The 27667-nt window shown below is 45.3% G+C and overlaps 1 long non-coding RNA gene across 1 annotated transcript in view; it reads left to right on the forward strand.

Moving 5' to 3' along the window:
* The first annotated feature begins 1194 nt into the window (after positions 1–1194).
* Positions 1195–27667, forward strand: part of LOC138297416 (uncharacterized) — a 32983-nt gene continuing 6510 nt past the window's right edge. Inside the window, exons 1-3 of the long non-coding RNA XR_011204091.1 lie at positions 1195–1665; positions 2013–2111; positions 22855–23039. This is a non-coding gene — a long non-coding RNA (uncharacterized lncRNA). The remainder of the gene's footprint in view (positions 1666–2012; positions 2112–22854; positions 23040–27667) is intronic.

A 27667-nucleotide genomic window follows, 5' to 3' on the forward strand; every position in this document is an offset into this window, starting at 1 on the left:
TGATTCCCACAAATCCTTATTGTTGGAAATGGCCCTTCTGCAGGGTCACCCCCAAACTTTTTGCCTTCCTCCTTCTCTTTTTCTGGCCTCATTTTTGCTGGCTTTAGGGCTCTGCACAATTTACCACTGCTAATCAGTGCTAAAGTGCATATGTTCTCTCCTTGAAACATGGTGACTTTGGCTCATACCCAATTGGCTTATTTAATTTAATTGTAAGTCCCTAGTCAAGTGCACTACATGTGCCCAGGGCCTGTACATTAAATGCTACTAGTGGGCTGCAGCACTGGTTGTGCTACCCACGTAAGTAGCCCCCTAACCATGTCTCAGGCCTGCTTCTGCAGTGCCTGTGTGTGCAGTTTCACTGCCACTTCGACTTTGTATTTAAAAGTACTTTCCAAGCCTTAAACTCCCCTTTTCTATATATGTGCCACCCCTAAATTAGGCACTAGGTAGCTCATTGGGCAGGGTGCTATGTAGGTAAAAGGCAGGACATAAGCATGTGTGTTCTATATGTCCTAGTAGTGTAAAACTCCTAAATTCATTTTTGCACTGCTCTGAGGCCTGCTCCTTTCATAAGATAGCATTAGGGCTACCCTCATATACAGGTACAAGGTACAGACATGGCTACCCATAGGCCCAAAAGGCTTTTTCACTTGTCATGAATGTAACATGTGCAACTTTGGAGTTGATAAGATCAAAAATTTCAGTTATAACACCACTAAAAGAAATGAAATCAGACACTTCATTAACTGTAAAACTAAATATGTGGTATACATTTTGGGGTGTGGTTGTGACAAAATCTATGTGGGGAGTACTATCAGGCCCCTCAAACTTCGTATACAGGAACATATTAGAGCAATCAAAAACAAGGATACCAAATATCCCCTGGCGCTCCACATTTTGGAACAACATCCTAATGATAGTGAAATTTGGTTCCATGGGGTGGATCAGGCACCTGTCAACCGCAGAGAAGGAGACAGAGAATTGGCCCTACGTGCTGTTGATATGGGTCATAACTCAGATGGTGAACTTCATTATTTCCTTTAGATACAATAAATCTTTTTAGATATGTTCTCTCCCCTCCCCCCCTTTTTTTTGTTGATATTTCTGATCATTTTTTATTGATTTCTCATCAAGCATAGTATTTGTGATACTTAGTTCTTGTTTATTGAGTCTTACTTTTGGTGGCCCAGTATGATTGTCTTCTGTGTTTTTGTTAATTATGGGTTGTATTATGTATTTTCCCTTTTGCTTAATATTTTGGCTCTTTTCTGATTATTCTTACTTCTGGTCTTTTCTCCTTTTTCTTTTTCTTTTTCCTTTTTGTCTTTGTTGTTATTCTGTTTTTTTACATTCTGTTTTCCTTTAAATATTCATTATTTTTGGTTATTCTAAGATGGCCGCCACCTTTCTGCCTTTCTTGGTTGTTTTCAACCTCATCCAAGATGGCCGTGTCTTTCTCCTTTCCCGTTTCTATTTCGAATCGGCACTACTACGGCCGATTTGTTGCGATGGCAACGCGTTCACGGGAGCGTTATTGGCAAATTGGGGGCCTGGCTTTCTATAAATACCTGAAAGCCGGTACACTTGGTTTTAATTGACCGCGCTCTGTACCGGCAGCGTGGGTGACCATCGGTTTACCTTCTTACCGCCTCGCACTTTGAGGTAAGTTTATAACAGGATTTGCCTTCTCTCTTTCTGGTGATAACATCAGTGACTTCTAATAGTAGGTGGTCTGTTTACTTGCTGCAAAACAATGGGCTATTCTTGGAATCAGTTTACTACCGAATAGCAACGGAGACAGCTTGTCATTAACTCATGTTTTGGACAGATGTTTATTGGTTTTGACTAAACGGAATTAGTATTGTCTTACTTTTCATTTACATATTGAGGTCTATTTCTATATGTTTTTTTCTTTAATTCCTTTTATGCTTTATTTATGGATATTCTTTGTTCTTTTATTACCTTTTTCTATTATTTCTTTTCAAGTTATTTCTTTTTTACTGCTTTAGGTTTAACTTACCCCTTGGGTGTCGACTGGTTACCGACACTTTTGTTCGTAAGAATTACCAATAAGTTGTGGAGTAAATAAGTGACATTGATTTCATAAGGTATGAACTTTCTGATCATATATATTCCTTCTTGTTTCATTATTGGATATTTAATATGTAGAATTATTTGTCATGGGCAAGTCCTGTACTAAAAAATAAGCTTTAGTCAATTTTTCTGGTAGTGGCTTTCTCATTATTGATATTACTATCCACACATGTCATTCTTACGTTTAGGTGTGGGTCTTTCTGTTTAATTCTACTGTTCATGTTAGATAGTGTTGGTTTCTCCTTTTTTTATTATTATTATATAATATAAAGAAAAGTGCTGTACTTTGTTAAGCCTTTCAACCTAAGGTGACAATTGTCTCCTTTTTTATTCATTTTTTTTTGTTTTATGTGTTTGTTGTCTCTTGCCCTCTTATGTATTTAGGCTGTTGGTGAGATCCTTAACACATTGTATTTGAAACATTTTGATTCATGTCTCTTTGTATGTTTTGTATGTATTATTAAGGTATGTCTGTGTATATATTTAAATTATATTTGTTTGTTTTTTATCATGTTCTCAGCCCTGAAGAAGTCCTATATAAGGACGAAACATGTTGGCTGTTTTGTTTCTACGCTCAAGGACACCTTAATAAAGAGAAGTCTTTTTTGTTATAATATCGACTAAGTGGATTCAATTACTTTTTCGTGGTGCACGACCAAAATTTCTACTACCCTCATATACTGTTTGAGTGTTAGATCCTGATCTGAAAGGAGTACCAGGTCATATTTAGTATGGCCAGAATGGTGATACAAAATCCTGCTTAATGGTGAAGTTGGATTTTATATTACTATTTTAGAAATGCTGTGTTTAGAAAGTGAGCATTTCTCTATACTTAAATACTTCTGTGCCTCAAAATCCATGTCTGGCTTGGTTTAGTTGACAGCTCCCTTGTGCATTCACTCTGACAAACCTCAAACACAGGATGCTCAGTCACATTTGCACACATCTGCATATTGAATGGGTCTTCCTGGACTGGGAGGGTGGAGGCCCTGACACTTACATGTCAAAGGACAGTAGCCTGCCCTCACACAAAGGACTACCACATCCCTCACCTTGGCAGACAGGATAGAACTGAAAGAGGACCTTGTGCACTTTTAAGCCACTCTTTGAAGTCTTCCCCACTTCAAAGGCACATTTGGGTATTCAAGCAGGGTCTCTGACTCTACCAACTTAGACACTTCTTGACAAGACACTCTTGTCACAGACCCTTCCTGGAGAAGAGAACCTGAACCAGAACCTGCAACCTGCCAAGAACTGCCTGGCGACCCAAATGACTCACCTGACTGCTTTCTGTGAAGGACTACTGCCTTTCTGTTGCCCTGCTGCCTTGCTGCTCTCTGGCTGTGCTGAGAAGTGCTCTCCACGGGCTTGGATAGAGCTTGCCTCCTGTTCCCTGAAGTCTCAGGGCCAATAAGACTTCATTCCTGCAAGAAGAACTCCCTGTGTGGCGAAAATCGACTCACAGCCAGCAGAAAACAACACACAGCCTGCATTTCGGTGAAAAATGTGCTGCACACTGAACTGGAACGACGCAGCCCGACTTCACAAGGAGAAGATCGATGTGGAAATTGACGCAAAGCCTTCCCTGCGTGGAAAATAAACGACACATCAGCCTGGGAAATCGATGCATACCTCCCTGTTTTCCACGCACCTCCTCCTATGTGGTTTCTTGCGGAGATTTTGAACGAAAACCAGGTACTTTGTGCTGGCAAGAGACAATTGTTGCTTTTAAGAGACTAAAGACCCTTTGGTGGTCATTACAACCCTGGCGGACGGTGTTAAAGCTGCGGTAATACCGCAAACAGGCCGGCGGAGAAAAAAAGGGAATCATGACCCTGTCGGAAACCGCCAACAAAGACAGCCAATTTAACACACCGCCCGCCACGGCGGTACAGACAAGCAGCGCGGCGGTCACCGCCAACAGACAGGCAGAAGACAATGTACCGCCCATAGTATCACAACCTACCAATCCGCCACCTCCTTTTCCGGGGCGGATTCACCGTGGATAAAAACACGGCGGAAACAGTTACTGCAATGTGAAAACGCTCACCTGAACACATCCCACGAGGAAGGAGGACTCCATGGAGCCGGAATTACAAATCCTACCGGCCCTTGTATTCCTACTCATCTACGAAGAGCAACGCCGGCGCCGGCGAAGACAACGGGGAGTACTGCACCTACGACATAGGGGAGGGGTGAGGCAAAAGTTAGGGACACACACACGCAACACCCCCACCCCCACCATCGCATATTACAACACACACACCAATGCATTCACAAAAATCACAGTAACAACCCACAACCCCCCCGGAAGAATGCAAAGACAAAATGAAATCAGTTCAAACATTGTAATGTATCAAAATACATGTCTCTAAAATATACAGATATATTATAAAAGCATTCATAAGTATATACATTACGAGAAGTAGTGCAGATATGCACATATCAATGTCCGTGCACCACTAGTCCAAAAATGCATGGGCGAGGCCCACAAAAGATACATGTCCACAAACGGAGAGAACACTGCAGGGGCATCAGATAGAAATACTACAGGCACCTCAGGGGGAAGGGAAAGGGGGGCACCTCAGCCGGATGACTGCAAAGCCTGATCCACGACGGGGCTCCATGCCCATTGATGTATCCTGGGGAGTGCAAAGCCACAGTCTCTCAAGTCTCTACAGTGGGTTGCTTGCCCACTGTTCAATCCTGGGGAGTGCAAAGCCACAGTCTCTCAAGTCTCTACAGTGGGTGGCTTGCCCACTGCCATATCCTGGGGAGTTCAAAGCCACAGTCTCTCAAGTGGATAACAGTCTCCACTGGTTCTGGAGGGGGACTGGTGCCCAGAGTGCTTCATCCTGTTAAGAACAGACTGAGTGGATGCATGTCTCCACTGGTTCTGAAGGGGGACTGGTGCCCAGAGTGCTTCATCCTGTTAAGGACAAACGGAGTGGATGCATGTCTCCACTGGTTCTGGAGGGGGGATGGTGCACAGACTGGATTAGTCTCCCCGTGAAAGTTCCTGTCCCGTCACTGTCTCAGCTGCACATGGGATAACGATGCTTGATGTGGCGGCCTCTTCATTCTTCCCCGGTGCATGCCCTGTTCAGCTGTGCTTTGCCATGGTGGTTCGGGACTGTTCAGCTGTGCTTTGCCATGGCGGTCTCTGGACTGTTCAGCGGTGCTTTGCCATGGCGGTCTCTGGACTGTTCAGCAGTGCTTTGCCATGGCGGTTCTGGACTGTTCAGTGGTGCTTTGCCATGGCGGTCTCTGGACTGTTCAGTGGTGCTTTGCCATGGCGGTCTCTGGACTGTTCAGCGGTGCTTTGGCATGGCGGTCTCTGGACTGTTCAGCGGTGCTTTGCCATGGCGGTCTCTGGACTGTTCAGCGGTGCTTTGCCATGGCGGTTCTGGACTGTTCAGCGGTGCTTTGCCATGGCGGTTCTGGACTGTTCAGCGGTGCGTTGCCATGGCGGTCTCTGGACTGTTCAGCGGTGCATTGCCATGGTGGTCTCTGGACTGTTCAGTGGTGCTTTGCCATGGTGGTCTCTGGACTGTTCAGCTGTGCTTTGCCATGGCGGTCTCTGGACTGTTCAGCGGTGCTTTGCCATGGCGGTCTCTGGACTGTTCAGCGGTGCTTTGCCATTGCGGTTCTGGACTGGGCATTGGTGTGTGGCATGACGTTCCCTCATTGCCCAGCGGGGCTGTGGCAGCCGGGGCCCTCCTGGGCACTGACTCCGGCCGTGTCTGTGGTCTCCTGACCAGTGACGATACTTGGGCCCTCCTGGGCACTGACTCTGGCGGTGGCGGTGGTCTCCTGACCAGTGCCGATACTTGAGCCCTCCTGGGCACTGACTCTGGCGGTGGTCTCCTGACCAGTGACGATACTTGGGCCCTCCTGGGCACTGACTCCGGCGGTGGTCTCCTGAACAGTGACGATACTTGGGCCCTCCTGGGCACTGACTCTGGCGGTGGCGGAGGTCTCCTGACCAGTGACGATACTTGGGCACTCCTGGGCACTGACTCTGGCGGTGGTCTCCTGACCAGTGACGACGGTGCTGGTAGTGGCGTCCCGACTGCCGGGAAGGATGGCGCCCTTCTCTGCCGTGATGCTCACAGCAGGCTGTGTAGACTTCCTCTGGCCCTTCCCCACCTTTGGAGGAGTCACAGCTGACTCTGCAATCCCCTTGGGACCCCTGTGAGTTGTTTTGCCTCCAGGAGTCTTCACAGGGTCCCGTCGGCCACTTTCCAATTTCAGAGCTTTTACAGAGGGTGAGCTGCCAGTGCCTTGGCTCCGGATCATACTGCCTGCCCTGGTGGCCGGTGCACTCCACACACCTTGAACAGGCACCACTGGTATTGGAGGCTTTTTGGCTGAGGCGCTACGACGGGACTGATGAATAGGAGGGGGGGGGAGTGGAGGAAGAGGAGGTGGTTGTAGGAGGCGTCACTTTAGGTGTTTTGGGTGCAGGTGCAGGTACTGGAGGCTGTTGTGAGGTGGATGGATGTTGGGTGTGTGGGTGCCCGCGTTTGTGTACTTTGGGAGGGGGCATCACAGACACACTGGGAGAGGACACAGGGGACGTGTAAAGTGAGCGGAGTGTGGTGCTGGGTGTTCTGGTGCGACTCCTGGTGCCTGTAGATGTAGTGCATGCAGGTGAGAGTGTAGACGACACTGGGAGGGATGAGGGAGACGACGAGGAGGGGGACACAGTGGAGGCAGTGGATGTTGCTGTGTCTTCATGTGGGTGATGCTTGTGTGTGTGCCTGTGGGTTGTGTGGTGCCTATGTTTGCCTGAGCTTCCCTTGTGTGTTGACGTGTGTGCATGCTGGTCTGTAGGTGTGCTTGGGATGGGCTGGGGTACAGGGGATTGGGTCTGGGTGGAAGAGGTTGGAGGGGGGAGGCTAGACACAGGGACAATGGCTGCCATCAGTGCTGAGGCCAGAGATTGCAGGGTTCGCTGAAGGACAGCCTGACCAGAATGATAGCCCTCCAGGAATGCATTACCGTGTTGCAACTCCCTTTCTACACCCTGGATGGCATTCACAATGGTAGACTGCCCAACAGTGAGTGACCTGAGGAGGTCAATGGCCTCCTCACTGAGCGCAGCAGGGGTGACTGGGGCAGGGCTTGAGGTGCCTGGGGCGATGGTGATGCCCACACTCCTGGGTGAGCGGCCACGGGGCAAACGCTGAGGGGCTGCTGGGAGGGCAGTGCTGGTAGGGGAGGTGGCGGCTGTACCTGTAGAAGTGGGGCGCGCAGATGGTGCCGCCACCACAAATGAGCTCCCATCAGCGGACAAGTCTGTGTCGCTGGTTGGTGATCCGGTGGCCGACGTGAAGCTCCCCTCGCCCTCCGTCCCACTGGTGCATTCATAGTCGTGGTGTGGCTCTCCATGGCCATGTGGGATGCAGCTCCCTCGTGCTCCGGTGCCACTGTACCTCCGCCTGATGATGCTGATGCACACAAGAACAGGAAGAGCACAAAAAGGGGGGGGAACAGAAGAAAGACAGGTTGAGTGCATGGCATACCGCTACCGTTGGCGGACAATACAGACACAGCAGCCCCATGCACTACGTGCTCCTGGCCTCTGCAGATGCAATTTCTGGGATCTGGCATACATGGCTGTGGTGGACATCTGCACACATGGATGCCACAGGGGCATGACTAGGTGTACTTGGCACTCTACAGAGGTGGGGTGGGGTGCCACATGGCCTGTCTTACGGAGGGGCCTTGCCTACGGAACTCGCCCTGGCCTAGGCAAACCCACAGCCCACCTCCCCCACCCAGACACCTCCACTGCGTGCAAAGTCAGCAGAATGAGAGTGTACTCACCCCCTTGTGTCTGCTGTGATGCCTTCAAGCGCCCATCCAACTCAGGGTAGGCCACCGCCAGGATCCTGAACGTCAGGGGGGTCATGGGGCGAAGGGCACCCCTCCCACATTGGGGGGCCATCCCCAGCTGAGCCTCCGCCGTCTTCTTGCTCCAGCGGCGAATGTCCTCCCATCTCTTACGGCAGTGGGTGCCCCGTCTCTGGTGGACCCCCAGGGTCCGGACGTCCTTGGCGATGGCACGCCAAATATCCTTCTTCTGGTGGGCGCTGACCTACATGACATGCACAAGGGAAGAAGCGAAGTCATTGACAACTGCACCGTCGATGTGAGTGGCCCCCCTCCCTACCCTAGCCATGTGGCACATTCATTCACATGCATTCATGTTCCCTGAACTCTGCCCCCTTCCCTTTTACAACCAGCCCTCTCCACCCAGGCCTAGCCCATATAACGTGCTATCTGTGTACTAACCTGTTGGTCTGGAGTAGCGTGTACTGGGGGAGGACCCCGTCTACCAGTTTCTCCAAATCCTGAGCAGTGAAGGCAGGGGCCCTTTCCCCAGACGCAGCAGCCTTCGTCGCTTCCAGACCGAGGTCACAGCAGCACTTGCAGTGTAGGTCCTCTCCTGTCGAAGATCAGGTATCTAGTGATTGAACAGTTGAAAAATGGCGGTGATGTCCGCGGCGGTGACGTCCGCGGCGGTGCGTATCATCACCGCCGGCGCACTTGTTCATTGGCTCCTGGGACCCATAGGGTCTAATGTTAACCAATGCAGCATTGCGCCGTGGTCTACGACCTCCTACCGCGACGGTGTACAACGCCAGCGCAGTTACCCCACAATCCCATTGTCCCAATTTAGAGGTCAGGCAGCCGCCATTTCAGGGGCCCACATGACTTCATTTGCAACTGCGTCACACATAGCTAGGCCTACACTCAACACATACAGGAAGGGTTTTGTGTTTGGTGTCGTCTTCTGTGTAACTGTGGGTACATACCTGGAAAAAAATTGACTAGATCGTTGCTGTTGTCCTTCCTAGGCACCGTCATTTGGGACATTTGAGAAGATGGCGGAATCCTCCGGTGTACCGACCGCTGGTGGACCTGTTGACAATGGAGGAGCGACATTTAATCGTCACCTACTGGTTTGACCGTGCCACTATCCAGGAACTATGTACCCAGTTGGAGCCAGACCTGTTGTCACCAATCCGCCATCCCACTGGAATCCCCCCTGATTCAGTGCTCCATTTCCTTGCAAGTGGGTCTTTTCAGACAACAGTGGCCATGGCATCAGGGATGTCCCAGCCTATGTTATCCAACGTGCTGTCCAGAGTGTTGTCTGCCCTGCTGTAAGGAGATACATAATTTTCCCTGAGGTGGAAGATTTGGCTACAGTGAAAGGTGACTTCTATGCCCTTGGACATATCCCCAACATCATAGGTGTTATTGATGGCACCCATGTAGCTCTGGTCCCCCCCCCCACAGGAGTGAACAGGTGTACAGGAACAGGAAGAGTTATCATTCTATGAATGTACAGATGGTATGTTTGGCAGACCAGTACATCTCCCAGGTTTAATGCTATGTTACCTGGCTCAGTGCATGACGCCTACATCCTGAGGAATAGCAGCATCCCTGATATGATGGGTCTACTCCAGAGGCACCGTGTGTGGCTATTAGGGGACTCTGGTTACCCCAACCTGTCATGGCTATTGACCCCAGTGAGGAATCCCAGGGCAGAGGAACGCTACAATGAGGCTCATGGGCGGACTAGGAGGGTGATCGAACGCACCTTCGGCCTCCTGAAGGCCAGGTTCAGGTGCCTCCATATGACAGGTGGTTCCCTATTCTACTCACCGAAGAAGGTGTGCCAGATCATCATCGCCTGCTCGATGCTTCACAATCTTGCTTTGCGACGCCTGGTGCCTTTTCTGCAGGAGGATGGTCCAGATGACGGTGTAGTGGCAGCTGTGGAGCCTGTGGACAGTGATGAGGAGGAAGCTGAGAACGAAGACATAGACAACAGGGAGTCAGTCATACAGCAATATTTTCACTGACACACAGGTGAGAACATTTTCATTTTAACCATTACATTCACTGTCACACGTCTTCCTCTATCCTGTGTAATTTAATGGGATTATTTGGTGACTGAGTTGTTCCTTTCCATTACGGTTTCACAGGTGTGGTTACCAACGTGTGTCATCTGCATGCATCCTTCAAGGACTTGTGATGTGTGACATTGGTATGTTGCCTTTACAACTAAAAACGCATTTTGACACTGTCATTGATAATACATTTTACCAAATCATAGACTGACTCCAGATTGTTTTTTGATTTAAGGGTGTTTATTTACATGCAAAATAGTGGAGGGGGTTATAAAATGGTCAGGGGTGATGGTGGAGGAATGTCCATGGCAGAGTCCAGTCTATTGGTCACACAGGTGCACTGCCCATATGGGCATAGGAAGTGGAGCTGGGGCAGTTTAAGTATGGACAGGGTAACAAAGTGGGACAATGGGAGGACAATCAGGGTGGTCTCATTTCCTGGCGGGGTCTTGCCATCTTGCTCTGTCCTGTTCCTGGATCTCAGGGCCCGCTTGCGTGGTGGTTGTCCGTCTGCAGGGGATGGGGTGCTGGTGTGGTGGTCCTGTGGCAGGGCATCCTGTCCACTAGCACCAGCGGAGGTGGTGGGCAGTTCATCGTCCTGGCTAGTGTCAGGGGCCCCTTGGAGTGCCACGGTGTCCCTCATGGTCTTTTGTATGTCCTTCAGCACCCCTACGATGGTGCCCAAGGTGGAGCTGATGGTCCTGAGCTCCTCCCTGAACCCCAAATACTGTTCCTCCTGCAGGCGCTGGGTCTCCTGAAACATGACCAGGACCGTCGCCATTGTCTCCTGGGAGTGGTGGTATGCTCCCCTGATGGAGGAGAGGGCTTCGTGGATAGTGGGTTCCCTTGGCCTGTCCGCCCCCTGTTGCACCGCAGCCCTCCCAGTTCCCCTGTGTTCCTGTGCCTCTGTCCCCTGGACCGTGTGCCCACTACCACTGCCCCAAGGTCCTTGTCGTTGTTGGGGTGGTGGGTTATCCTGGGTTCCCTGTAGTGGTGGACACACAGCTGATTGACTTGTCCTGGGTACGGAGGTTTGGGCCTGCTGGGTGGGTGCTGTACTGGTGTTACCAGAGGGTGGACGGTCAGTGTTGGGCTGTGTCTGTGCAAGGGGAACCGACTGTCCCGAGGCCCATGATGGTCCGGGCTGGTCATCAGGCTCCAGTAGGGCAGAGCTGCTATCGTCAATGTGGGCCTCTTCTGTGGGTGGAGTGGAGATGTCTGGACCCTCCGGTGTGGTGACGGTCCTTCGTGATCCTGCAGGGGCATAAGAGCATGATTATTGCATGTGTGTGTGTGATGGTGTGCAATGGGTGGGTGTGTGTGTACCCCAGTGCAAGCATTCCTGTGTGGGGACTTGTGTGATGATGGTTAGGGGGTTGTTCTGGGTATGTGCAGTGAGCATGCTTTAGTCCTGGGTGTCCATGCTTAGTTGTGTCATGCAGGGCTTGGTGTTGGGATGTGTGGTTTGTGTTATGAGTACATTAGTGAGGAGTTTGAGTGATAGGTGAGGGGGTGAGGGTGGGGGTGTGTGATAGCATGCACGTAGGGTGGGGGATATGATAGTTAAGATTTGACTTACCAGTGTCCATTCCTCCACCGACTCCTCCGAGGCCCTCAGGATGCATGATGGTCAAGACCTGCTCCTCCCATGTTGTTAGTTGTGGGGTAGGAGGTGGGGGTCTGCCGCCAGTCCGCTGAACCGCGATGTTGTGCCTGGAGACCGTTGAATGCACCTTCCCCCGTAGGTCAGTCCACCTCTTCCTGATGTCCTCCCGATTTCTTGGGTGCTGTCCCACAGCGTTGACCCTGTCGACTATTCTGCACCATAGCTCCATCTTGCTGGCTATGGATGTGTGCTGCACCTGTGATCCAAATAGCTGTGGCTCTACCCGTACGATTTCCTCCACCATGCCCCTAAGCTCCTACTCGGAAAAGCCGGGGTGTCTTTGGCGTGCCATGGGGTGGTGTGTGTGATGTGTGGGGTGGTGTATGTGTTGATGAGTGTGGTGATGTGTAGTGGTGTGTGGTGTTTTGTGCGTGGATGTTGTGTGGGTGATGGTGTTGTGTGCCTCTGTGTGGTGGGATTGTCTAGTCAGTGCTGTCTGTCTGTCCTTCGTGGCTTATTTTTGGTCGTAGGGGTTTATGTGTGATGTGGGTGTGTGTTTTATATTGTGTTGGGTGTGTGGGAGTGGTGTTTGTATGTGTATCAGGTGTGTGTATTTTGAATTGTCCAATGTGACGGTGTTTTGGAGCTGTGTGTGTATTTTGAGCGCGGCCGTGTGTACCGCCAATGGAATACTGCGGTTGAAAGACCGCCGCGTGGATTCATGGGTCGTAATAGCATGGGCGTGTTTCTGTTGGCGTGGAGGTGGAGGAATTGTTTTCGCCAGTTTAACACTGACCTTTGGTGTGGCGGAGTTGTGTGGGTGTCTGAATTTCGACGGATTCCAAGATGTGTGTCATAATAGCTGTGGCGGAATTCCGCGGCCGTGGCGGTGTAGTGGCGGTCTTCTGCACGGCGGTAAGCGGCTTTTACCGCCAATGTTGTAATGACCCCCTTTATATCATTTTTACAGTGATTTTCCAAAATATACTTTTTGCATTGTAATCGTTTTGACCTACATCTTATCAGATAAATATTATATATTTTTCTAAATACTGTGTGGGGGATTTTTGTGGTGTTCTACTGTGTTATTGCATGATATATTGCACAAATACTTTACACATTGCCTTCTAGGTTAAGGCTGACGGCTCAGTGCCAAGCTACCAGAGGGTGGACAGAGGATAATTTGGACTGGGTGTGACTTACCCTGACTAGAGTGAGGGTCCTTGCTTGGACAGGGGATAACCTGACTGCCAACCAAAGACCCCATTTCTAACACTTATCCCATGATTGCTAATCATAATGTTGTATATTACAAGTGCCTTAACAACGATTTCCCAAATACAGCAAACACGTTTTGCTTTACTGTGCCCTGGGGGGAAAACATGAGTAAATGGGTCATTTATAAAATGAAGGTGTAATCGAAAGAATAAATTAAAGAAATCAGTAAATCATTAAGGTTAGCTGATAAAGAGATTGCTATTAGAGTGTTAAAGTTTAAATAACAAATCTCGATTTTTGGCTACCCAAATGATCTCCAAACATAGCTGCAGAATTTACCCCATTTCCATAGAATGCAAGTAGTGTATTTGTAGTCTAATTACATTGGGCAGGATGACAATAGTTTTGATTAGTTAATTGCATGAGTTATTCATCAATTTATTTTAGACTGAACTACTGAAGGCAGTGTTTTTTCCCAAAAAGGTGACCATAAAGAGTCAATCCAAAGGAATAACTGTCACAGCTCCAAGAGATGGCCGATTACTCTGCAAAACTCAATGGCTTTCAAGTGAAAGTATCGGAATTGGCACTGAGAAACCGAAAAAAAGAGTTATGAGTGGTATTCTCAATAGCACCAGAATGCAAATGGACACTAGGCCTATTTAGACATTTGCTCCAAATGTACTTTTTAAATTATCAACCATCCACTCAAGCCCTGTCTGCTCTGGAGAGGGAGTTCTGCTGTATTTTCCTTCAGCTTGTCCTGGCACCTGGGATGAAATGGTTCTGGTACATGTAGCAGTTTTGTTGGGTGCACAAGATCCTGCTGTGCATCAGAGCCCTTTTATGTGCAGCAGAGAGAGAAAAGAAAGAGAGCTCACCTTTCTATGCATTATTTATGTGGTTCAGTGTTCTTTTAGCATTGGCCCGAATGTAGGAGGGTGAGGAAGACGCCAGTAAATCAGGAAATGTTCTTTTAAGAAAACAAGTTTATTCTCAGAGAAGTAGGACCCACGACAGCAGAGGCACGACCATCCGATCCGAGGGTCCGACGCCAACTGTCAAGCTCGGAACCTCGAACACGGATTGTCAAGCAGAGCTGCCTGGAGAAGAACACAAAATCAAAAGGAAACATTGCACGTGAGACCTTGCGCGTGAGGCAGAACGGTGAATGCGAAGAACATCTAACATAACAAGCGTTTAAAATATAAATAGAAATACATAACATATTACATCACCTCCCTCTCATAACTAAATGACAAAAAAGAAGTCAATTCATTATGAACTCATCAAATCTAGAAGGCATTTTGATGGTAGGTTTGTGCTTTGTATTTTGTTCTTTTTCTCCACATTCCCTTGTGCTAAACTCTACATCAGTCTCTTGAGTTATAGCATTGTCGGTTTGTATGACAGTACTTGTCAAAGTATCTGGAAAGGTCTGTTCCAAATAGATGGCATCGGGTCAACCCGCACGCAATTTCCATTGATAAGAAAGTCTGATGAATTCGAGCTATTAGCACATGAAGGAATGCCTGAATCTGGCTCAAAGTAAACTTTACTAAATATTTCAGTTTGTTGTTTAGATACTGGAACAACGCTGTTCTTATTCCTCCATCCCTTCCCTTATAACAAAAGAGAATATTTGTTAACCTTGATGACTTTGACAGGTAAAGAGAACTTGGATTCCCCTTTCAATGTTTTATAAGGTTTTCTGATTTGAACAAAGTCCTGAGCAGCTATATTAATATCTTTAACATTGTGCCTGAAGTCATAATTTTCTTTCTGTACCAACTGTTTCTTTGCAACCGTAGATCTTAATTTATCCAAGTCTATCAAACAATCATTTCCTTCCTTATGCTTCCTGTTCTGTAAGAGCCATGAGGGAGTCAAATTGGTAGTAGCTTCTCTCCCTCTGAGAAGTTAAAAAGGAGTAAGTTCCGTAGTAGAATGAGGGGTGGTATTGTATGCCCAGATTTTTTCCTGGAGGAAATGAGCAACATCAATGTTCATGGCAATAGCTGTTTGTATACCTTCTTTTAAGATGCGGTTGGCCCTCTCTACCAAACCATTAGATGAGGGACTATAGAGTGCCACTTGTGAGTGTCTAACACCAAATTTCTTGAAAAAAACTTCAATTTTATGAGATGAAAAATGCACCCCATTGTCAGAAACAATAGTAGTAGGAGTGCCTTCAACATGGAAGAGTTTCTCCAGGAACTTCATAACAGATTCAAAGTCAGCTGACTCAACAAAAGAGTAATATATCCACTTTGAATAGTAGTCAATAAGTACAATGAGAAACTTCATTTCTCTAGGTAAAATATGGAAAGGACCAGAAAAATCAATGGCTAAGCTATCCCACGCTTTCTTTGGAAAAGGAACGGGATGCAACGGTTTGGTAGTACTCCTCCAATGTTTGTCTGATACAACACAATGTTCACAATTATCAATAAAATGTTCAACTTGATCATATAAACCAGGCCACCAATAAGACATTTTCAATTTTTTAAGTGTGGCGGAAACTCCTAGGTGACCTGCATGAGCAATTTTGATAATTTTATGGCGTAGATCAAAAGGTGGAATGAATAGGTTTCCCCTCATGCAAACCTCATTATTGTATGACAATTCCCCTGACACTTGTTTAAAAGACCTCATGACTTTATCAAGTGTTTTCTCTGCGGGCCAACCACATTTGATGAAATAAGCTACACAAGACAATGTTTTGTCTGAAAGCATGGCTGCCTTCCATTCATCAATAGTGACATTTCCGGCACACGCTGAAACAGCCTCTATTAAACCAACTACACACTCATCCTCCTGACAATCCAGCTCATTACCAGAATTCTCTAGTGGCATGCGAGATAGAAAATCAGCCCGAATATGCAAGCCATCTTGGATGTACTTGACAGTTAAGTTGTATTCCTGTAATTTGGATTGGATACACACTAAGCGGGCAGAAGCCTTTCCCAAGCCATTACCACTAAGTAAATAAACCAACGGTTTGTGATCAGTGAATACGTCACATTTCCTGCCCCATATATACGTTTTAAACTTTTCAACAGACCACGCACAAGCAAGGGCTTCCCTTTCTATGGTACTATAGTTTTTTTCTGCATCAGAAAGAGATCGAGAAGCAAACGCAACAGTATTCTCCCTACCATTGACAATCTGCCCAAAAACAGCTCCTAAACCTTTTAGACTGGCGTCTACTGTTATAAAAGACTCACCACCCGATATAAAAGGTTTAAGTGATGGTGCTGATAACACTAAATCTTTGATTTTTTGAAAAGTAGTATACCTTGGTATCCCAGACAAATTTCTGTCCTTTCTTGAGTAAAGACCTCAATGGTTGTACAATCAAAGCATACCCGGACACAAAACGGGCATAGTATTCGCAGAGACCCAGGAAAGAGCGTAAGGCATCTTTATCATAGGGTGGAAGAGCATTTTTAATAGCTTCTAGATTACAAAGTTTAGGTCTTATTCCTTCCGCTGAGATGGTGTGGCCAAGATATTCTACTTGTTCAGCTAGAATCCTGCACTTATCCGCTTTGACAGTCATACCATGAGATTGCAGAATGTCGAAAACTTTGATTAAAAGAACAACATGCTCTTCTGATGTGACACTGTGAACTAAAATATCATCCTGGAAAGCTACCACATTATTCATCCCACTGAACAAAGAATCCATCATTTTTTTGGAAAACGGAGGCTGCGGAAGCCAGGCCAAAAGGAAGTCTGCAATATTTATACGCCCCAAAAGGAGTGATAAAAGTAGTGAGAGCTTGAGATTCATGACTTAAGGGTATCTGATGATATGCTGAATGTAGGTCAATGGTAGAAAAATACTTTGATTTCCCTATACTAGCTATGAGCTCCTGTATGTGGGGCAGGGGATGACAATCTACTAATATGTTTTTGTTGAGTGACCTCAAATCAACACATAATCTCAAGTCCCCTGATCTTTTCTTTGTGAGAACAATAGGTGAATCCCATTCAGAAGAATCTGTGGGAGTAATTATGCCTTCAAACAATAATTTGTCCAAAAGCTCTTTCAACTGTTCTCTAATACTTAAGGGTACTGGCCTGACTTTGTGAACCACAGGTAGAGCTTCTTTTTTTAACTTAATACTATGTTCAAATCCATTTACGTTTCCCTCTTTGTCTTGAAATACCTTAGAAAATTTCAGTTTAAGATCACTGAAAACTGACCCAGAAGATACCACCGACAAAACAGAAGTGGAGCTCGTCTGTAAATTAGCTAACATAATAGGTGTACAATGACCCGGGCATAGAATAATACCAAGCTTAGCTAAATCCCTCCAACCAACAATATCTCTACCATTGACGGCTACATAGATTTTAGTATGTATTAATCTCCCTAAAATAGACAAATTTGACACAAAAATACCCCAATAAGTCTATATCCTGATCACCAAAAGCCTTTGGATTAATATCCGGACACTGCAACTCAGGAGGATCTTGCCATAATGCATAATAAGTCCTGTCAGCAATGATGGTCACAGGTGCCCCAGAGTCTGCTATGATCATTAATTGCTTCTCACCTATACTGGCTTCACAAAGGGGTCCTTTGATTATCCCTTCGTCAAAACTTTGATCCTTGTGTGTACCAACAGTCAACACAATCGGAGAGTCTGTTCATGCATTCGGAAATGTCATTCTCTGATGCTGTAGTGTAAACATTACTGACACGCATTTTGGATGTATTGGTACTGGGGTTAGATTTAAATTTACCCATTCTGCATACTTTTTGGAAATGGCCAATTTTTCTACACTTCAGACATCTTTTGTTCAGAGCAGGACAGGAAGAGCAATTCCCTAAATGATTATAAGACCCACATCTAAAACAGGCAGGCATGCTCATATTTTGACCGAAATTTCTCTTACTTCTCTGGGATTTGTCAGAAACGGTGCAGACAGTATCTTCCTCTACCAGCGAGCTAACACCCACTTGATAATTCAAACTAGATAGAGCTTTGGAAGATACAATGGACCTTTCAATACTTTTTGCAATATCTATGGTCTCTATTAAGGTCGGGTTTCGGCACGCCAGAAGGCGTTCTTGTATTTTTTTTTTAAAACAGAAGAAAACAAATTGATCTCTGATGTAAAGATCAACATTGGCACCAAAATCACATTTGGCTGCAAGAACACGCAATGTAGCCACATACTCCTCTACTGACTCATCAGCAGCCTGCTTGCACATGGCAAAGTTAAACCTCTCTAATAAAACGCTGGACTCATCCGCATACTGCTTCATCATTCTAGCTTTTCCCTCTTCATACTCATTCCACAACATACCATCGGAAAGGGGAGGAGGAACGGGTGGCAAATTGTCAAAGACACGTTGCCCTGCTACCCCCAAGTGATTAAATAACAGGGCCATTTTCCTTGCAGGAGAGAACACATGGGCATCAATGGCTACAAGGTAGTTCTCAAATATTCTTAACCACTCTGACCACTTCAACTCTGGCTTCCCATTTTTTGGTAAAAAGGACGGAGGTTGGACGACATTTTGATAGGAAGCCATCGCAGGAAAATTTGATAAATCTAAAACACAGGCGTGCTATATTTACATAAAACACCAGTTGCACCACTGGACAAAAGGCAACAAACTAAGAAATTTGTAAATGCTACCTAAAAAATCTGTGAGAATGATATCAAGCCAAGAGAAAACTAAAACTATAGCTGTTTAGATAATAGGACACAGAATACAACTGATGACAATTATAATAAAAACAAATCTTCTACTTGCCAGCAACAAGTAAAACAAAAACTACATTTCCCCATTTCTGGCAATGACACAGACGGCAGGCAATAAAAGTAACACTTTCACACAATAACAGCAGAGTTTAAGTACAGTTGCTATGAAAACAATGTCTTCTAGGTAAATGATTCAGAACGTGGAAGAACATCTAACATAACAAGCGTTTAAAATATAAATAGAAATACATAACATATTACACCAAGCCTTCTGAATTGATTGGAATGTCAGCAACGCTAAATAAACCCTGAAACGTATAAATGTTTCATACTGGTGCTGAGACTACAAAAATAATATTTGACTATTCCAAATACCCTCCCAAAAACATCCCTTTTGAAAAATGAAGTTTGACTTTCTCAGAGTGGCTTTCACCATGGCTGTCATTTTGTCTTCTCCCAATGACTTTGCAAAACCTAGTAATCTCATTTCAAAACAATATGCATAACTGCTTACCTTTTTATGCTCCTACCATACTCACCATGCTCAGATAATAATATCTCTGGGTCTAAGCATTCCATTCAGTCCTACAACGTTCCTAATCAGAGCTGGTGAATAAAAACATATAAATATTCGGTTTATATGCTTGTAGCATATATTTTCATTTATATGTTTCAGGTGCCGAAGGTTTTGTTTCTGGTTCACAGAATACAGTATTTTTAGCTGTAATAAGTAGTTAAAGATTATCTCAGCTAGGTTCCTATGGACAGGGATAGAACACTTTATTAGATAAGGGCCAATTTGACTCTGCATCCATTAAGTTGTAAAAAGATACAGCTTTTACCAACACGGTGCATGACCCCAAAACTGGTGCATTGCGCCCGAAGCGACGGAGTTCCTGATCGGGCCTCTTCCACGGGCTCTGGAGCGGTAGCAGCTGATTCAGGTGAGTTTGCTACATGTGGCCCAAGCGAGCTGCACACAGCAGTCAGAGTTAGTTCTTCATACGAATTTGCGCCTCCGCAGCGACTGGAGGTTTTTTGCAGCTGCTCTGCCCAGGGTAGGTTTTGGGTGCGTCATACGGTGAGGGTGCGCAAATCTCAACTAGGTCGCCACCGCAGCGACTGGAGGTTTTTTGCAGCTGCTCTGCCCAGGGTAGGTTTTGGGTGCGTCATACGGTGAGGGTGCGCAAATCTCAACTAGGTCACCATAGCCTGACAGTACACAGGCTGCTGCCCGATCAGCACCCCTGGAGGACCTATTCATGTGCTGAGACATCTGGAATGAGGGGTTATTATCAACAAGTCCCCATGACCCACTGCGCCAGCAGGTGAGGATGCAGATCCTGAAATCAAGGAATGACTGATCTTCCATAGAGAGAGTCAAGTGATAACCTTGTAAATGTGAACAACGCTGCCTCCATCACATACGTCACAGTTCCTTTCTTACTTGCTCAGGCGTGACATACATGACCCTCACTTCTCAACAATGAAGTTGGAAACCTCTTTGCAGTACTATAGCCATACTTCACTTCATCATTTGCAAAAGAGAAGCGGAATAGATGTTGATGTTGTTCTCTTTTTAGTGGCTTGAACAGGAATGGTCGTTTTTGCACTTCTATGACAATCATTTCTGGTTACACATGATGTGGGCATGCTATTGCACAACGTGCCGACAAAGTCAAATGCGTCAAAATGGAAAATGCGATAGTTATGACTTACTCGTGCATTATTTATTTATTCATTTTTTAACAAATGCTACAGGGTCAAACATTCAAAAATATAATAAATTGGCAGTAGGGCTGCATTTTGAATACTATACCACATGCATGTTCCCACATTGTGTGTGTAATATTAGGAATAGATGAGTTAGCACAAAATGTACAGTAGAACAAGACATAGAGGAGGCACTTTTAAACACTCATACGTGCAGATGTATGTTTGTTTGATGTGGACGTAAGTAGGTGTTGACAAACTTGTAATGTGACCACAATAGGAGAAGAAATGGAAAGGCATTTATGAGGGCATTCAGCATGATCATTACATATGTTGTCAGCAAACACATGCAGGTAGGTGATGGTAACAGAACATACTTTTTGTTCACTATTACCTGGAAACACACCAAAAGATGGAGACAATAGTGTTGCAGGTCAGTAAGTGCTAGGTCATGGGTACTCACAAACGTTTTCTCAGGGGCCCAAATTACAGTCTGGTTTGTGGCCGAGGGCTGCACCGATGGGCCTACCAGTAGGGGCGAGGGGAGTTGGGGGGTAGTCGGGGCAGGACTACTGGTGTAAACAAAATCACCCCTTTTCAAAACATTACTAGACAGTGCTGTATTTCGAAGCCAGATATAACTAAAAAACTACAAGGAGGACATTTTGCTAATACAGTCTTATTATCAGATAATAGCAATCTTAAAATGGATTGCATGGTAATCCTTGTTAACCGGTTATTCAGCACAGGCTTAATGAGGCACAGGTTTACCTGAGTCCAAAAAATAGGTTGTCAAAGAAAGATATGCAAAGGAATTATTTTAAACTTCATGTCTCCTATTAGTGTCCTGTAATCTGGTACTATGTCTGAAACAGCAATCCTTAAGAGCTGATAAAGTTGTAAGTCTGTAAGTTTATTTCTGAGTTTACTCTCCAACAGTTCCATTGTGGAAAACAAACTTTCGCAAACATATGTTGACCCAAACATACAAATTACTTTCTGGGCCACTGTACAAAGAACAGGACATTTGTCAGAAGGCACAATATTCCGGAATTCCTCTGGTGATGGCCCTAAAAAGATGTTTTGAGAGCTGAATTGTGCTCCATGCCTATCATCTCCATTTGTGCTTGCATTCTTTTCATGCCAATAAGTTCAACAGCATCGACATTTCGTGCACCCACCATCCAGGAGTTTTCAACCAGTCCGAACGGAGGGGTATGGGCTATGAATTGAGAAAATCACCTTTAGATCTCCCCAGAAATTTCCTCAAGACATGAACTAACATTTAGCGTTGGGAGCATTTCTTGTGCATTTGGAAACCTCTGAGTCACAGCCAACAGTTTTGGGTAGTGGGATAAGCAACATCCAGTTGTTCTTTGAATTGCACAGGCTTACTTTAAAATGAGTAAATGACATTCTTCATAGAGCACACAAGCTGTTGTTTGCCTTGCAGCATAAAATTGAGAGCATTGAAGTGTGCAGGTAGATCCTTTAGGTCTGGGAATGATTGACCGCTACTTTTTACAAAGTGTTCAGTTTTATGGAGCAAAGCAACAAACCACTCTAGAACTTTCCCTTTGGTTAGCCATCGCACTTCAGTGTGCATCAACAGGTCCGTATATTCAGCTTTGTAAACCAGCAGCATAGCTTTAAAAAGTCTATGATTAAGTGCTTTGGCACGAATAAAATGAACAATGTTCAGTTCTCTGTGCTTTAATTTTGCACACAAAACGTCTTGGTGAATAATGCAGTGGTAGCCTATCACAGTCCGTCCAGTGAGTTTCTTTTTAAGCAGATACAAAGCCCCTGTTATGGCCTACCATGGCAGGAGCCCCATCTGTTGTGATGCTGACAAAAGTGTCTAATGGTATGTGTTGTGTTTCAAAGCAGTTGCAGATGCTGTCCAGTATATCTTCTCTTGTGTGGCCTTGTAGTGGTAGAAGGCAGAGGAGCTCTTCTTTCGGATGAAGTGATTTGTCCAAATACCTCACCCAGACTAATAACTGGGCCAAATCACTTATATCATTAATGGCAATGTTGAAGAATGGTGACTCTAGGACTGCTTTGATCACCTGCTCCTTGACGTTTTCACCCATTGCCTCTATTCTGCGTGCACACATGGAATCTGATAGCTGTAATGTGCTGATTTCTTTTAAAATGCTGGCTTTGTTGCAATAGTTTTCAAACAAAATTTCATCTGCTGAAGGAATCATTTCTTCACAAGCTCTGCTTCGGTGAATGGCTTTTTATGTTTCACAAGCAAGTAGCGTATTTTGAGTGATGCCTCTGTAACAGCTTCAGATTCCTTCATCTGGCAAAAGAAGAGCTGCTTGGAAGGAAGTGACTGCCTTAATGCTGCCACTTTCGACAAACGGAGTTTTGAGTGCAATTGGAAGATCTCAGTATATCATATGTGTCGAGTTTTGTAGTGCCGATCCAGGTTATACCTATTAAGAGCATTTACTTACTTTTTGCAACGCACACAGATGGCTTTCTCTTTTGGTCATTCAACAAACAAGTACTCTTCTTCCCATGCTGTCTGGAATTACCTGTGTTCACTCTCTCCAGCAGGTTTGTTACTGTGCAATAAGTGACAAGGGCCAGGAATCAGATTTCCTCCTCACGATCAATGGACTGACTTATGATCAATGGACCGCCGCCTCACGACAGATGGACCACCGCCTCCTCACGACAGATGGACCGACGCCACGTCACAATAGATGGACTGACAACGTATCTCGCTACAGACCTCTGTGAGCAAAACCAAAGTAACGTTTTGTTTAAACATAAAAAGTGATGTCTAGAAAGAGAAACATGCACATCATGATTAAACATGTAATTGTTAACACGCATGTTGGCCTTGGTCCATTTCCAGAGAAGCATGCTATAAAAAGGATTTTTTGCAATTATACTTGCACCGTGCTAGGCATCATAGTTTCATGCTTAAAAGGTACGCCACTTGGCAACATCTAGTTTTGTCTGCCCACCCCAGAAGTGACAACAGCAAACACAGCGCCGAATTGCAAGGTATCAAAAAGAAGAAATAAAACAGTGATAATGAGGCCAATGAATGGTAAGTAGGCCCCTTTTTAGAGAGTGTATTTTTTTCAGTGCATTAGGTCACCAAGCAATAGAAAACAGCTGTGCACAAAATAGTTCTGCACAGACAGCTCAAGTATTGGATGAACTTGTATTCTAAACCCATTTATGACCATACTTGAGGGTGTAATTCATAATTTCAAGCTGCAAGGAGGTAACCACCATCAAACACAATACAAGTTCTTTGAAGCCCTGTCTTATGTTGCGCACACGTGACCTGTTATTGAAGAGTCCATAAAACCCTTCTCAGGTTTTATGGTTCCTGCTGAATATTTCTGATGCATACATGTATGTCCCCCTAATAAATACTATTTCCTTCAGTAGCTGCAAAGTTATTCATATGTGTTTCTTATTTATTACATTTGGCCACCAACTGTGCTAAAACTGGACAGGCATCAACATATGATTGCACATTTGTTTGTTAAATAAACGTGGAAATATATGTGTTACTGTTTCATTTATACACAAAACACAAAACAAATACAGAAAAATACTGATAAGATGACTAAAAAAATGACTATGGTTAAATACAGACGGAAACTTAAAAACAATAGATACCGTAAAACTGAGAGCCCTAATTAAGGTTATGCCAACAGCAGCACCCTTCTCATCTTGCTAAAGCCTTGTCCCTGCCTGTTCGTTTCTGTCCGATTTGCAGAGAGGTCCCCATGTCCTAAAATCTGCTGAGACAGCATGTTTTCTGACTTATGAGTGCAAGGTAGTCACAAGAGCTGCCCTTGCAATGTTAAATCATACTAATTTCACCCCAGGAATGTTTGCATGCTAAATGGTGTTAATTGCTGATAAATTTTAGACGAGAAACTTTCAAACATTTACCAACAGCCCCTCTAATGAGCCTGTGAATAATTACACACTCCCATGTAACTGTCTCAGAGTTTTAAGAGTCACCATATTTTTGTATGTCCATTTATTTGTGTCTTTTGTGACACCTGCACTGTCATCCATCCACAAGCACTACTGACACATGTCGCTACACAAATATTTAAATTCCAAAGTCAATAAGACAGTCATAAGTACCACATATTGACAAATTATCAACTGTAAAAAAAAAAATCACATATCAGGCGTGTTTGCAGAATGCAAGCTCATCACAGAAGAGTTTCTTCATACTATTCAAAAATAGCATGAGGTTTCGTTACCTATTTTAACAATACTTATTTTATGGATCCTGGAGGACGAAAGGAGGAGTAGACCTACCAGGATTCAAAACTGATACCAGGTAAATGGATTGGTTCACTGAGCCTCCAGACAAATCTATTGTAATACATAATTCAAAATATGATTAGAAAGGTTGTTGCAAAGTTAAAGTAAAACGTACAGGTGTAATCAACGAGCCAATTCAAACTAGGAAATCGTGTATTAAATACACTGATTTCTGAAAAACGTTATAGTCAATTCACACTTCACATGCCTTAGAAGAGTTGGGAAAGTGCTTCTTGCCGAATGTAGACGTCGACAGCCAGAAACCGCACACCCATGCACAAACACACCTGAAGTTTTAAGACACACTCATACCATGCCTGCAGACACTGAGGGGCATATTTATACTCCGTTTGCGCCGAAATTGCGTCGTTTTTTTTACGCAATTTCGACGCAAAACTAACTCCATATTTATACTTTGGCGTTAGACGCGTCTAGCGCCAAAGTCCATGGAGTTAGCGTCATTTTTTAGCGTGGACACCTACTTTGCGTTAATTATATGCAAGGTAGGCGTTCCCGTCGAAAAAATCGACTCCGAGGCATGTGCGTGGGATTTATACTCCCGGGCAAAAATCACGCCCGGGAGTGGGCGGGTCCAAAAAAATGACGTACGGCCGCTTTTGCGCCGTTTTTTAGCGCCTGCAAAAGGCAGGCGTTAAGGGACCTGTGGGCTCTGAAGGAGCCCAGAGGTGCCCCCCCATACCCCCAGGGACACCCCCTGTCACCCATGCCCACCCCAGGAGGACACCCAAGGATGGAGGGACCCATCCCAGGGACATTAAGGTAAGTTCAGGTAAGTGTTTTTTTTATATTTTTTTTGTGGCATAGGGGGGCCTGATTTGTGCCCCCCTACATGCCACTATGCCCAATGACCATGCCCAGGGGACAGAAGTCCCCTGGGCATGGCCATTGGGCAAGGGGGCATGACTCCTGTCTTTGCTAAGACAGGAGTCATTTCTATGGGGGTTGGGAGTGAAAAAAAAATGGCGCAAATCGGGTTGAGGTGAAAAAATTGCCTCAACCTGACTTGCCCCATTTCTTGACGCCCAAGCCCCATATCCCCCTACGCCGGCGCTGCCTGGTGTACGTCGTTTTTTTAACGCACACCAGATGGCGCCGCCGGCTAACGCCGGCTAACGTCATTCAATAAATACGGCGCCCGCATGGCGCTTCAGAATGGCGTTAGCCAGCGCTAATTTTTTTGACGCAAAACTGCGTTGGCGCAGTTTTGCGTCAAAAAGTATAAATATGGGCCTGAATACTCCATTTACTGGCGGAGAAACATCAGGCATTAGATGCGCAAGACCCGGGGAGTGGCGGTGGGGGGCTCCGTCGTCCTTTCTATGAAGGCCTGTAATGAGCAGGCTGCGGGCTAAGACAGTGTTGGTAAAGTCGTCAGAGAGTGCTGGCGGCAGGCGCATGTGAAATACAGGCAGCCAAGGTAGCAGAAAGCTTACCACAAGGCCCGGTAAAAGTTATCTATGAATGCTGACTTTGTAAGGGCCTTTGCTATCACCACTATCAGGTGTATGTAGTCACAACAGCCCACAGATTAGGGCCCCTATTTCAGACCAGCTGCCAGTGACAATTTTTACTGATAGTCAATACGGCTTTGGTTTATGAAATCATACGGATCCCCAATCGGGAATGGTGAACAAGTGAGATATCTCCTTGAGGCATTACAGTTGCCTGAACAGGTTGCAGTGGTCAAGTGCCCTGCACACCATAGTGGAAATGCTCATGTAGCATTGGGCATCAATTAAGCTGATGAGGTTGCAAAGTACTTTGCTCACAATGTCTGTACAGTTAATGGAGAGTATACAAATGAGGGAATGGATGAGACCTACTACAACCTTTTGTTACCAACTGCGGACACACGGGAAGAGGTAAAGAGGCTTCAGAAAGAAGTGTCAGAGGTTGAACAGCAGAGTTGGGTCAGAGCAGATTGTGTCAAGAGAAGGGATGATGGCATTTGGGTTTCAATGAATGGAAGACCTGTATTGTGAAATATAACTAGTTGCCTACAATGGCTAACCATTTTCATGGTCCAGGTCATGTTGGTAAGAATGCCATGCTGCGATTGGTTTAATCCCACATTCAGGGTGATGGCTGAAGTGTTGTGTAACAGATGTGTATGGTGCCAACAGAACAATGTTGGAAAGAGAACTGCAGTAACACTAAGGGCCAGATGTATGAAAAAAGCCTTTTGCAAATCGGAAATAGAAATTTTTAAGAAATCGCTATTTCTGATTTGCAAAATGCAATGTATCATATTTGTGATTCGGTAATAGCGATTTCTTAAAAATCGCAAATGCTATTACCAAATCTCAAATTGCGATACCGGCCCCCATTCGCATCTATGAGCCTGTCGCCCCATATTTGCGAATATTTTGCATGTCCCAAATTGCGAATTCCGAACTGGAATTCGCAATTTTGGGAAATGCAAAGTTCAGGGTGCTGGGGGCCTAAGGCCCCCTCTGCTGCACCCCAAAACATTTTTTAACAACATTGTAAGGTGCACACATGTCAAAAGGGCATGTGTGCTTTACATGTAAATTTTAAAAGTGCATTTTAAATGCATTTTTAAAATTTGCACATGGTTACTACCAAGTTCAACTTGGTGGTAATAGCGATTCCTTAATGCCCAATTCGCATTAAGGAATTGCTTCATACATGTGCTTTAGAAAGCGCAAATAAGGATTCCTTATTTGCGATTTCTTATTTAGAGAGTCGCAATTTGCGACTCTCTAAACATGGTCGCAATTTTAAGGAATCGCTATTTTAGCGATTCCTTAAAATGCATTCAGGATGCCTTTGATACATTTTGAAAGGGCTTTTTGCATTCGCAAAAGGGCATTCGCACTGTTTGCGAATCCAAAAAGCTTTGATAAATCTGGCCCTAAGTCACATAGGAAGATCAGGAGGACCCTTTTAACAGGATGCCGTTGGACTTTGTTAGAAATGGGGTCTTTGGTTGGCAGTCAGGTTACCCCCTGTCCAAGCAAGGACCCTCACTCTAGTCAGGGTAAGTCACACACAATCCAAATTATCCTGTGCCCAC

Source organism: Pleurodeles waltl, chromosome 5, assembly GCF_031143425.1.
Source record: "Pleurodeles waltl isolate 20211129_DDA chromosome 5, aPleWal1.hap1.20221129, whole genome shotgun sequence".
NCBI lineage: Eukaryota > Metazoa > Chordata > Amphibia > Caudata > Salamandridae > Pleurodeles > Pleurodeles waltl.